The 11,991-nt window shown below is 41.7% G+C and overlaps 1 long non-coding RNA gene across 1 annotated transcript in view; it reads right to left on the bottom strand.

The window, feature by feature from the left end:
• Nucleotides 1-1,228: 1,228 nt before the first annotated feature.
• The window catches only part of LOC112671760 (uncharacterized), a 32,935-nt gene continuing 22,172 nt past the window's right edge, over nucleotides 1,229-11,991 (bottom strand). The window contains exons 2-4 of the long non-coding RNA XR_003143843.2: nucleotides 3,592-3,681; nucleotides 2,800-3,116; nucleotides 1,229-2,372 (exon numbers count right to left, since the gene is read on the bottom strand). This is a non-coding gene — a long non-coding RNA (uncharacterized LOC112671760). The remainder of the gene's footprint in view (nucleotides 2,373-2,799; nucleotides 3,117-3,591; nucleotides 3,682-11,991) is intronic.

Genomic DNA, 11,991 nt, shown 5'->3' with positions numbered 1-11,991 from the left:
GAATAAGTCAATATTCCCAACATAATATCATGGGTACAATGACTGCTTCTTGAAGGGACAGGGCGGTTCAGAGGCTGCTTGCTGGCCTCCCTTATGAAATCTGGGAGAGAAAAATCATCCTAAAATATGGATCCTTTCCTCCCTTCCTGGGAAACAGATCCTGGTCCCTGGAGGAATGCAGTGGTGAGGACAGAGTGGTACTCCAGGTTCAGGGACACAACCCCAGGAGCAATGATCCAAGTTCTCTCATCACCTGTGACTCCATTATCTCTTTATGAAGGCCATCCTGTCTCTGTCAATGCCCCAGTGTACACAGAAGTCTATCTTACAAATCCTGAGGATTAGGACACAGGCCTCAGTCATATGCATGACACTTTCATCTGCCCTCTAGCTTTTCTTTTTTCTATTTCTTGTTTAGCCTTAAGTTACCTCTGTGCCTCTACCCCATCTATATTTGGATGATTATCATTCTGGGGACACCTGAGTGGCTCAGCAGTAGAGCATCTTCCTTCATCTCAGGGTGTGATCTTAGGAGCTGTGATCCAGTCCAACATTGGGCACCTTGCATGGAGCATACTTCTCCATCTGCCTGTATCTCTGCCTCTCTCTGTGTGTCTCTTATGGATGATTATCATTCTGGAAACACGGTACCAACCTGATGCTTTCTCCCTTGCATCTCCCTTTTCTATAGTATACCTGAAGTTGATCATGTCACTTAATCAACTGGTGTCACCCTGACTCCTGACCTGGGTTTGGACCACTGAATGTCACTGATCATCCATGAGTGGTGTGCAGAGGGCAGGGTTGGGAGTCCGATGGCAGAGCATCCATTGTGATGGTTTGGGCTCTTTTGTCTGCTGGTGGTTTATTGCCAAGGGAGAAGAATCGGGGACTATTTCAGGGACAATTCATGTGATCAATTTTGTCAAGGTTTACTGGTTACCTTCTGGACTGCTTACCCGAGATACTATTCTGAATTACTGTAAGGAAGAAAGCCTAGAGAATCAGTTGGTTTCCTTGGTGGGTTACTGATGAGTGTTCAATTTTATCTGTGTCCAGGCTGTGTCCAGACTGCCCATTTGTGTCTTCTATTCGCAGTCCCCATTATGGTCCTTGTCTCACCTGGGAGAGGTTGAACCACTCAGAAAACAGATCCCACATGTGCTGCTGCATATGCTCTAGTCATCTTCATATTCAGCTGAATTGGAAGATTTTGTTGACATTCATGTCACACTAGATTATCTCTATAGAACCCGTTAAGGCTCCAGATAGAATGCATTGGACCAGGGCTATGACTACTATGAAAACAAACAAACAAACAAAGAACAAGTTAAGGTACCTAAAAAAAAGTACCTCAATTGAGGAACCCCATTTGCCCAAGCCAGATAAAAAGAACAAATCCTGGAAGCCATAAGAATCAAACTGAAAGCTAGACAGATTCTTCCATTATGCACTTCACAGCTTGTTCAGCCTTCTTGACTTTATTGGTCCAAGTACAGAAGTTGTTAACAATGACACTGATGTCCCCACATCCAGCCAACAGGAAATCTAGGGTATGTGACCATCCACCACTCTTCATCCTAATAGGATTTGACTGATTGGTATTCCATCTGGGACGTGACCAGTAACATTTGCCAAAATGACAGGTTGCTGTTTTTCTCGGCATCCTGATTTCTGCAATTTCCACCCATGGGAACAATTTCCTAATCTTTCGCATGAATAGTAATTTCTCTGAGTCCTGTGTCTGAACAAACAAAAGTGGTCTCATATGGAAATTCACTAATAAGTTGGAAATTCCAGCCTTGGTGATTCATTTCATTGGATGAAATCCACATTTTCCAGAGGGATTTACCATGAACTTCCGTGATGCATGGCATAGGCAGAAAAACAGGTAGTCATGGCACCTGCATGGCTATGTTCTGACCTAACAATGATTATAAATAGTATAGCAAGTATGAAAAGAAGAAAAGGGTCATTCTGGCTGTAAGGCCACAAGGGGTCTGTGGAAAGTGAGAAGAATTATTTTAACTGAGCTAATATAAAATAGAAATGAATTAGATGATAATCTTGTCCCATTATCTTGGGTGGAAGCTGCCCATTATCTATCATCGTTTGCCTGTGGTGAAAGTCTTGGGTCCATACCTTTTTCCAATAACTGACTTCTTCCAGGAGATGTCTGAGGAGTCAGTTTAAGTAGCTTTCTTATTCTGTCCAATTCTGAATTTTTTTAAGTTGGTTAAAGTTTGAACCTCCTAGAGTTTAATTTGCTCTTTTTACATAGACCTGATAAGGTCCGTTTCAGCGGTGCTTCACGGCATTTTTTCACATTTGTCTTCCTTCATAAAAATCTCCAGTTGAAGAGCAGGACAAGGCTAATAGGAAAATTTGAGGAAACATTGCCTTACATTGGTGGTGATTACTTAGGGATGTTACCATCTCTCCATGTAGTAAAGTAGTGAGCTCTAATCTGGGTGCTGAAATTCCTAGACTCATGGATCCTCCAGCTCCTAATTTACAGTGAAAGAACCTGTATTACTGAAGGAAATGGAATGGATAACCATCCTTGCTAGTGTCTACTTACATCCAGGGAACTCACAGGATTCTGAATGTTTTTCCTCTTTAAATGGAGAGATGAAAATATTTCCCCTCTTTAAATAGGTTATAGTCTAAATAATGAACAATTCCATTCCTTAATCTTTTTGACATAATCCCGCCCACCCTCAGTCTAAAAATAACATGTGTAATCCATCTGCTCCCAAGACCCTCTCCATTGATTCCCACCTCATTGTAGTTCTTTACCTAAGTATTCTTCATCTTCAGTAATTGTGTTCTCGATATCCAATCCTTAGAGACACAAGCTTGGAGAGGAGATGATTATAGAGTGGGGCCCCATGTTCCTGCTACTCCAGCTGAGGCCACGTTGTGAATCACTGTCAACACCTGTTCTTCCTTGAGATCCTCAGACCTTACCTGGGCTTTGGGAGTTAGAGTCCTTCAACTAGACATTGACCACAGTTGCAAACCTTCCTTAAGAGAAAATACCCCCTTCTCCTGGCATTTCATTTCCAAAAGATCACGAAGGCTGTCACTTGGACACTGATCCACCTGGGATTCGCCTGTGATGGGTGATGGACACACACTAGGTTAGAGGGTGTCTGTGAGCAGCCCCTGTGTCAGACTCAGAACAGCTGCCCAGGAGAGCCATCGATGATGATGGACATGATCTGTGATTTAAATATAATCTACTGGGTACCAGGAATGTGGATGTATGATGAAGGATCGAATGTGTAACTTCACTGACTTAAAGTAATGTGAACATATGCAGGCACGTCTGGCTATTACCTACCTCCTTGGAAAGCTCAGGTCTAGGATCAAAAATGAGGAAGCTGTTACCAGCCTTCCCTGGGGATTTCTGCAGTGGATTTTGCTGGCCTGATATGAGTGTTCATTTCCATTTGTCTGTGGGTTCCTATCCAGAGGGATGCACTATGTGAGGTCCTGGCAACACTCAGAAAGGAAGGTTCACATTTGCATACTAGAGGAATCCCAACTGGGGCTACTTCTAGGCAGAGGAGAAGACTATGATCCTACCTGTGCTGGTTGTATTCAGATAAATGAGGCAGAGAGTGGACACATTTCCTCTTCAGGAGGTCTCCCTTTCCTTCGGATGTAGGCTACAGCCTGGGTAGAAACATAGTTTAGTGTGGGACCCAACACCCCAGAGAAGCTGAGCAGGGAATTTTTCCAACCTACACCTGGATCCCTGCCTAGGGTTTGAAAAAAGGGCTGCTCAGAGCTAAAAAGTGTGAGGACAAGAAATGAGGAAGTTTTGCTGATGACTTTGCAGTGAGTCTCAGAATCAGTGTTCCTGTCACCTTGAGTATGAGAATACAGATAGAGTTTGGACCTGAGTAATCTGTGACCATTTCAGGGAAACCATCAAATGCTGTCCTGTGGACCATAAAGGGGAGTGGCACAGAGCACCTTGACTCTGGAATTGGCCTCCATCCCTCGGCTGATCTCACTCAGCACTGGAGTCCTTAACCCTCCACTTCCTCTTACCTCCATGGACACAAACTCCTTACCTGAATGCTATATGATTTTTTTTTAAAACATGAACATGGGGAGGTGGGGCAAGATGGCAGAAGAGTACAGTTGCCAAGTCAGCTGTCCCACCAAATTATCTAGATAAATTTCAAATCATCCTGAAAACCTATAAATTCGGCCTGAGATTTAAAGAGAGAACAGCTGGATTGCTACAGTGAGAAGAGTTTACGCTTCTATCAAGGTAGGAAGATGAGAGGAAAAAAGAAATAAAAAAAACTAAAGGTATCCAAGGGGAGGGGCCCCATAAGGAACTGGGCTAAGGCCACATGGCTAGTGCCCCCAGGACAGGAAAGCCCCATCCAAGAGGAGCAGGAGCTTCACCAAACTTCCGGGACAGAAAGGAGCTCACAGGAAGTTGGAGCAGAATCCCAGGAGGGGTGGGGATGCCATCAGGCTCCCAGGGACACTAACAGAGCAACTGCACCTGGGGGAGAGCCCGCCAACCCTGGGGCTAAGCTCCCTAAAGGGCTGCAGCCTGCACCTTGCTGGGCCCCTGAAGAGCTCAGGGGCAGCTCTGGCAGAAGCTCTGCACAGGCAGAACTGCGTGACTGGGAATGCAAGTCCAGGAGCCCAGGGCCTGGGGGACACAGCCCAAGATCCGGTGCTCCCCCTGGGACAGGCAGAGGCTGGGAGGGCACAGGACAGCAAGGACCTTCCTGCCACTGTGCAGTGCTGAGGTGTGCAGATCAGCGGCCCCACACTCATAGCATCCAGGCCCCTAGAGACTGAGAGCTCTGATAGTTACAGCAGGAGCTGACTCCAGGGCTAAAAAACTGGCTGCCACTCTTGTTGATCCTGTTGGGGTCTCACAGGATAATCAACCCCCACTGTGCATCACCATGGCCTCACAGGATAAACAGATTAAACAACATTCACTGAGCCTTGCACCAGGAAGAGGCTGAGTAACTCCCCAAGTGCTCACACCTGAGGATGTCCACATCAGGACACTCCCCCAGAAGACCAGCTAGACGACAGGAGAAAAACAAATTATTGACCAAGCAACATGGAAAGTTCCAGGGTATGTCGAGGGATTTACAGTATATAGAATCAGAGGATATTCCCCCTTGTTTACTGATTTCTGTTTGCTTCCCCCCTTTTTTACTTTTCTTTTTTTAAGGTATTTATTTATGAGACATACAGAGAGGGAGAGAGAAATAGAGAGAGAGAGAGAGAGAGAGAGAGAGGCAGAGATACAGGCAGAGGGAGCAGCAGGCTCCATGCAGGGAGGCTAATGTGGGACACGATCCCAGGTCTCCAGGATCACACCCTGGGCCAAAGGCAGGCACTAAACCACTGAGCCACCAGAGCAGCCATTTTTTTCTTTACTTCTCTTTTTTCCTTCTTCTTTTTTTTTCTTTTTCTTTTGTTTCTCTTCTCTCTATTTCTCCTTTTCCCAATACAACCTGTTTTTGGCCACTCTGCACTGAGCAAAATACTAGAAGGAAAAAACCACCTCAAAAGAAAGAATCAGAAACAGTTCTTTCTCCCACAGAATTACAAAATTTGGATTACAATTGAATGTCAGAAAGCCAATTCAGAAGCACAATTATAAAGCTACTGGTGGCTCTAAAAAAAGCATAAAGGACTCAAGAGAATCATGACTGCAGAATTTAGATCTAATCAGGCAGAAGTTAAAAATCAATTAAATGAGATGCAATCCAAACTAGAGGTCCTAATGACCAGAATTAACGAGGTGGAAGAAGGAATGAGTGACATAGAAGACAAGTTGATGGCAAAGAGGGAAACTGAGTAAGAAAGAGACAAACAATTAAAAGATCATGAGGATAGATTAAGGGAAATAAATGACAGCCTGAGGAAGAAAAATCTACCTATAATTGGGGTTCCCAAGGGACAGAGGTCCAGAATATATATATTTGAACAAATCACAGCTGAAAACTTTCCTAATCTGGGAAGGAAAACAGCCATTCAGATCCAGGAAATAGAGAGATCCCCTCCTAAAATCAATATAAACCACTTAACACCTTGACATTTAGTAGTGAAGCTTGCAAATTCAAAGATAAAGAGAAGATCCTTAAAGGAGCAAGAGATGAGAAACATCTAACTTTTATGGGGAGAAATATTAGATTAACAGCCGATCTCTCCACAGAGATCTGGAATGCCAGAAATGGCTGGCAGGATATATTGAGAATCCTCAATGAGAAGAGCATGCAGCCAAGAGTACTTTACCAGCAAGGCTCTCATTCAGAATAGGGGAGAGATAAAGAGCTTCCAGGATAAGCAGGAACTGAAAGAATATGTGACCTCCCAACCAGCTCTGCAAGAAATTTTAAGGGGGACTCTTAAAATTCCTCTTTAAGAGGAACTCCAATGGAACAATCCACAAAAACAGGGGCTAAATAGGTATCATGATGACACTAAACTCATATCTTTCAATAGTAACTCTGAACATGAATGGGCTTAATGAAAGCATCAAAAGGTGCAGGGTTTCAGACTGGATAAAAAAGCAGGACCCATCTATTTTCTATCTACAAGAGACTCATTTTAGACATAAGGACACCTACAGATTGAAAATTAAGGGTTGGAGAACCATTTACCATTCAAATGATCCTCTAAATAAAGCAGGGGTAGACATCCTTATATCAAATAAGCTAAAGTTTATCCCAAAGTCTGTATTGAGAGTTGAAGAGGGACACTATGCCATACTTAAAGGATCTATCCCAGAAGAGAACTTAACAATCATCAATATATATGCCCTGAATGTGGGAGCTGTCAAGTATATCAATTAATAACCAACGTTAAAACATACTTAGATAATAATACACTTCTACTTGGTGACTTCGATGTAGCACTTTCTACAATTGAGAGGTTTTCTAAGCACAACATCTCCAAAGAAACAAGAGCCTTAACTGATACACTGTACCAGCTGGATTTCACAGATATTTACAGAACCTTACATCCAAAGGCAATTGAATAGAACTTCTTCTCAAGTGTACAAGGAACTTTCTCCAGAACAGACCACATATTGGGTCACAAATCAGGTCTGAACGGATACCAAAAGAATGCGATTGTCCCCTGCTTATTTTCAGAACATAATGCTTTGAAATTAGAACTAAGTCACAGAAGAAGTTGGAAGGATTTCAAACATGTGGAGGTTAAGGACCATCCTACTAAATGAAGAAAAGGTCAACCAGGAAATTAGGGAAAAATTAAAAAGATTCATGGCTCCTTCCATTAGTTTAGCTACTGTGCATATTGCTGCTATAAACATCAGGATTTTATGCATCCCTTGCCATCAGGAAAATACAAATCAAAACCACAAGAGATACAAACTAACACCATAAGAATGGGGAAAATAAGGCAGGAAACAAAAAATGTTGGAGATGATGTGGAGAAAGGAAAACTCCTTGAACTTTTGCTGGGAATGTAAACTGGTGTAGCAACTCTGGAAAACTGTGTGGAGGTTCCTCAATTAGTTAAAAATAGATCTTCCCTATGACCCAGCAATTGCACTTCTGGGAGTTACCCCAAAGATCCAGATGAAGTGAAACCCTGGGACACCTGCACCCCTATGTTCATAGCAGCAATGTCCACTGTAGCCAAATTGTGGAAGGAGCCTTGATGTCCATCAAAAGGTGAATGGATAAAAAAAAAAAAGATGTGGTTTATGTATACAATGGAATATTACTCAGCCACTAGAAATGACAAATACCCACGACTTGCTTCGAAGTGGATGGAACTGGAGGGTATTATGCTGAATGAAATAAGTCAATCAGAGAAGGACAAACATTATATGGTCTCATTCATTTGGGGAATATAAAAATAGTGACAGGGAATAAAGGGGAAAGGAGAAAAAAATGAGTAGGAAATATCAGACAGGGATGCAGAACATGAGAGACTCCTGACTAGGAAACAAACTAGGGGTGGGGGAAGAGGTGGTGGGTGGGGCGTGGGGCTGACTGGGTGATGGGCACTTAGAGAGGCACTTGATGGGATGAGCGCGGGGTGTTATTCTATATGTTGTCCAATTGAACACCAATAAAAATAATTTTACAAAAAAACTAAAAACAAAAAAATAATTAAATAAAATATAAATAAAAGATTCATGGAAACTAATGAGAATGACGATACAACCATTCAAACTCTTGGGGATACAGTGAAAGCAGTCCTGAAGGGATAATACATTGCAATACTAGCATCCATCCAAAAACCGGAAAGGACTCAAATACAAAAGCTAACATGCCCCAAAGAGCTGTAGCAAAAACAGCAAATAGATTCTACACCAAACAGAAGATACTTAATAAAGATTTGAGCAGAATTCAATGAAATTATGACCAGAATAACTGTGGAACAGATCAACAAAACCAGGGCTTGGTTCTTTGAAAGAATTAATAAGATAGATAAACCATTAGCCAGCCTTATTAAAAAGAAGAGAGAAAAGACTCAAATTAATAAAATCATGAAAGATAAAGGAGAGAACCCTACCAAAACGAAGATAATACAAACTATTCTAAAAAACATATTATGAGCAGCTATACGCCAATAAATTAGGTAATCTAGAAGAAATGGACGCATTTCTGGAAAACCGCAAACTACTAAAACTGGAACAAGAAGAAATAGAAAACCTGAACAGGCCAATAACCAGGGAAGAAATTGAAGCAGTCATCAAAAACCTTCCAAGACACAAAATTCCTGGGCCCGATGGCTTCCCTGGGTAATTCTATCAAACGTTTAAAGAAGAAACCATACCTATTCTATTAAAGCTCTTGGGAAAAATAGAAAGAAATTGAATACTTCCAAACACGTTCTGAGGCCAGCATCACCTTAATTCCAAAAACCAGACAAAGACCCCACCAAAAAAGAGAATTATAGACCAATATCTCTGATGAACATGGATGCAAAAATTCTCAACAAGATACTAGCCCATAGGATCCAACAATACATTAAGAAGATTATTCACCATGACCAAGTGGGATTTATCCCCGGGATGCAAGGCTGGTCCAACCCTTGTAAAATAATCAATGTGATTCATCATATCAGCGAGAGAAAAAAACAAGAACCGTAGGATCCTCTCAATAGATGCAGAGAAAGCATTTGACAAAATACAGCAGTCATTCCTGATCAAAACTCTTCAGAGGGTAGGGATAGAGGGAACATTCCTTAGCATCTTAAAAGGAATCCACAAAAAGCCCACAGGAAACATCATTCTCAATGGGGAAACACAGGGAGACTTTCCCTAAGATCAGGAACAAGACAGGGATGTCCCCTTTCTCCACATCCTCGTCAACGTTTGTTGTTTCCTACCTTATTTTCCCCATTCTTAAGGTGTAAGGTGGTATCTCATTGTGCTTTTGATTTGTATTTCCCTGATGGCAAGTGATTTGGAGCATTTTCTCATATGCTTGTTAGCCATGTCTATGTCTTCCTCTGTGAGATTTCTGTTCATGTCTTTTGCCCATTTCATGATTGGATTGTTTCTTTGCTGTTGAGTTTAATAAGTTCTTTATAGATCTTGGATACTAGCCCTTTATCTGACATGTCATCGACAAATATATTCTCCCATTCTGTAGGTTGTCTTTTAGTGTTGTGGACTTTTTTTTTTTCTGTGCAAATGCTTCTTATTTTGATGAAGTCCCAAAAGTTCATTTTTTATTTTGTTTCTCCTGCCTTCATGGATGTAACTTGCAAGAAGTTACTGTGGCCAAGTTCAAAAAGGGTGTTGCCTGTGTTCTCCTCTAGGATTTTGATGGAATCTTGTCTCACATTTAGATCTTTCATCCATTTTGAGTTTATCTTTGTGTATGGTGTAAGAGAATGTTCTAGTTTCATTCTTCTACGTGTGGATGTCCAATTATGCCAGCACCATTTACTGAAGAGACTTTTTTCCAGTGAATAGGGTTCCTCCTTTGTCTAATATTAGTTGACCATAAAGTTGAGGGTCCACTTCTGAATTCTCTATTCTGTTCCATTGATCTATGTGTCTGTTTTTGTGTCAGTATCACACTGTCTTGATGACCATAGCTTTGTAGTACAACCAGAAATCTGGAATTGTGATGCCCCAGCTCTGGTTTTCCTTTTTAATATTCCTGTGGCTATTTGGGGTCTTTTCTAATTCCACACAAATGTGAAGATAATTTTTTTCCAACTCTCTGAAGAAAGTCCATGGTATTTTGATAGGGATTGCATTAAACGTGTAAATTGCCCTGTGTAACATTGACATTTTCACATATTACTTCTTCCAATCCATGAGCATGGAATACTTTTCCATCTCTTTGTGTCTTCCTCAATTTCTTTCAGAAGTATTCTGTAGTTTTTAGGGTAGAGATCCTGTACCTCTTTGGTTAGGTTGATTCCCAGGTATCTTAAGCTTTTGGGTGCAATTGTAAATCGCATTGACTCCTTAATTTCTCTTTTCAGCCTCATTGTTAGTGTATAGAAATGCCCCTGACTTCTGGGCATTGATTTTGAATCCTGCCACATTGCCAAATTGTTCTATGAGTTCTCAAAATCTTGGGGTGGAGTCTGTTGGGTTTTCTATGTAGAGTATAATGTCATCTGCAAAGAGGGAGAGTTTGACTTCTTTTTTGCCAATTTGAATGCCTTTTATTTTTTAATTTTTTATTTATTTATGATAGTCACAGAGAAAGAGAGAGAGAGAGAGAGAGAGAGGCAGAGACACAGGCAGTGGGAGAAGCAGGCTCCATGCACCAGGAGCCTGACATGGGATTCAATCCCGGGTCTCCAGGATCACGCCCTGGGCCAAAGGTAGATGCTAAACCACTGCACTACCCAGGTATCCCTTTTTTGTTGTCTGATTACTGGGACTTGTAGTACTATGTTGAATAGTGGACAAGAAATGAGTGGGAAGTATCAGCAAGTGAGACAGAACATGAAACTCCTAACTCTGGGAATGATCAAGGGGTCGTAGAAAGGGAGGTTTGTGTGGGGTAGGGTGACTGAGTGACAGGAACTGAGAGTGGCCCTTGATGGGATGAGCACTGGGTGTTATTTTATATGTTGGCAAATTAAACACCATTAAAAATAAATTAACAATAGAACATGAACATGGGTCTCCACCTGGAAGACTGGTTTTCTGGTGGTTAATTTTTTGAAAATTTTTTTGATTTTGTAATATTCACATATAGTATAGCCCCCAGTGCTCATACTGTCAAGTGCCCCCCTCTGTGCCTATTGCCCAGTCACCAAATTTTACCATCCAACTCCCCTTCTACCACCCCCCCTTCATTTCCCAGCGTAGGAGTCTCTCATGCTTTGTCACCCACTGTGATGTCTCCTACTCATTTTTTTGTATTGTTTGGTCTCTACACCTGTGATCCTCATTCCAATGAGAACCAAGAATCAGACTGTTGCTCCTGACTAAAGACAGGAAGAACCTGGTTCCAGAATATGTACCACTTTCACAAGTTTGTGAGTCTACCTGCATGTACAGAAGAGAGGACACCATGAAGCTCAGATCCCATTATGGTGTCTGTCTGCACTGATTATAAAGGTCTCAATGACTTAAGAAAACCAGAAGGAACATCATGTTTGAGATATTGGTGCCCAAATAAATGACAGGATGCCTGGAAGAAGATGCTTCTTTTCCTGAAGGATGTGTCTCTCCAGTCCATTCAGGATGGCGATTCCAACAAATCTGAATCAAGCAGGAGAAACTGTTTTTGAGGCAAAGTACCCTATCGTGCTGTTTATTTCCAGCTTTGATGTTGCCAGCATTAAACATACTCTCAAATAAGGTAATGTTTTGCAAGAGGCAACCACTCAACTCTCTTCCCAGCAGGAAGATTGTTTATTTCACCTCAAATGAACACTGTCTGATTCTCATTGGAATTTTTGTGATAATCAACCATGAAAGTGACATTTGTTCCTCAGTGAAAGATACTCAAGCTCGCCTTGACATCATTAATT

Source organism: Canis lupus, chromosome 32 (assembly GCF_003254725.2).
Source record: "Canis lupus dingo isolate Sandy chromosome 32, ASM325472v2, whole genome shotgun sequence".
NCBI lineage: Eukaryota > Metazoa > Chordata > Mammalia > Carnivora > Canidae > Canis > Canis lupus.
Note: the sequence above shows the minus strand (reverse complement) of the source record. Positions and strands in the feature narration are given on the sequence as shown.